This window comes from Oncorhynchus keta, unplaced genomic scaffold, assembly GCF_023373465.1.
Source record: "Oncorhynchus keta strain PuntledgeMale-10-30-2019 unplaced genomic scaffold, Oket_V2 Un_contig_5588_pilon_pilon, whole genome shotgun sequence".
Taxonomy (NCBI): Eukaryota; Metazoa; Chordata; class Actinopteri; order Salmoniformes; family Salmonidae; genus Oncorhynchus; species Oncorhynchus keta.
The window spans coordinates 8,126-9,869 of NW_026288385.1; the positions used below are offsets into that span (position 1 = coordinate 8,126).

Below are 1,744 nucleotides of genomic sequence, written 5' to 3' on the forward strand. Positions count from 1 at the left end.
AAAAACCAAGGTGGAGCGCACTCGCCACCTGATTTGTAAAGTGTTACAACTGGCAATTGCCACATGGCATTTGCCGTACACTTTGCATGAATCAACGCCGAATTGGGTGGTATTGGACATCGTGTATATGGTTTGTCCGATGCCAATGACTTCCCATTCATTTTTGTCCAATTCAGGGGGGTAATTCCCTTACAGTTGTAACACCTTCTTTTAACTGGTAAGGAAGGGTTAATGCCACACGGTCAAGGTTAGGCTTGCACAGATCGGGAGGACCTTAAGAACGTACCTGAGGTATAATTGTACTTCTCACCCTAACGGTTCTCTCACTGTCACCCAAAAGCAAATGACGTTGTGGGGCAGGCTTCATTTTGGGCCTACTTTTCTCATGGTCGCTGCGCTTAGACCGAGCGAGCTACGGTCAAGCGGGGCATCTCGTTAAACTCGGCACGGCCTAGAGAATATGGAAATGCCATTGCTGGCTCTGTGTGTCTTTAAGCACCGCACTTTGTCACTCCATCCTTGCTGTGTGTGTGTGTCTGTGTGTGTGTGTGTGAGAGAGAGCTTTTCTTTGACATCTGTTGGGAGAAATGACTGACTTGCAGTTTATGGGGGTTGCCTAATCACACATATGAAGTTTTGAAAAGATCTGACCTTTTTAACCCTTGGAAACTGCCACTATGACACCATTTAAGGCACTTCTGGTTGGTACAGGAAGCTATAAATGAACTCATATCCTTATTGGGGTATGCCTTTACAGAATCCTGAGTTTGAAGTCTTTACGTTAAGAACTGAGTTATTTACGGAGGGTTTAGTGAGTGTGTGTTATTTCAGAAAATCATAGAAAATCACAGAAATCTCGCAGAGCTCCGCAGCACACTTTAAAAAGATTCATTTGAACATCCTGCAACTGGATCTGTAACTGTTGAAAAAAAAAACACCTATCTTTGAACATCACCAATCTGTCATTGTACGATTTCTCTTAAATGACGATAGATAAATGGCTGGTTCTTTTTTTATTGACACCGGAGGCTCCTTGACTTTGACGTGAAGTGGAAAAATAATTTCGCTATTTTCATTTTGGACCTATAATCCCAGAGAAATGGCCATAACTCAAAAACCGTTGAGGCCTAGATGCCATCTTGTTCGAGGCCAACTGCCCATTATGCCAAACCTACGCTCACCAGGTTTCGGCTTCGAAATATTTTCAGTTTTCGAGATAAGGCCCAATGGTGATTCGTGATGTTTTGTCCAATAGCAATATGATAGCTTATGCACTCTTGTGGGATTTTCCGGGACAGCGGAAAAATGACCAAAATTTGATTATTTTATAAAACGGAAACCGAATGTCCGACAAAGTTCATTTGATGACTTCCCGTTAGGACCGGCCCTGCCGCTCGGCCCGAAGCCGTCCGCAAATTTTACAAACGTTTTTGGACGTCTAGTAAGGGACCGTACGTTTGCAATATGGACTTTCTCACTAACCATACAGCAAATGTCAAAATGTTCCCTTGAGGTATGTCAGAAGTAGGATTTGAACCCACGCCTCCATTGGAGACTGCGACCTGAACGCAGCGCCTTAGACCGCTCGGCCATCCTGACTACAGCACAGTAGGACAACAGGTCCACATGGCTGAAATCTTAACAAATGGCTTAATGGGTATTTTCAACGCAATCGTGTTATTATTTATTTTTAGGGTTTAACAAGGCAGCTCAACTGTGACATGTGGCTTGACTTTAGATGTGG

General features: G+C 43.7%; 1 non-coding gene across 1 annotated transcript; it reads right to left on the bottom strand.

Annotated features, from left to right (window-relative positions):
* Positions 1 to 1,516: 1,516 nt before the first annotated feature.
* On the bottom strand, positions 1,517 to 1,599 carry trnal-cag (transfer RNA leucine (anticodon CAG)). Its single transcript has one exon. It is a non-coding gene; the product is annotated as a tRNA-Leu (tRNA).
* Positions 1,600 to 1,744: the final 145 nt, after the last annotated feature.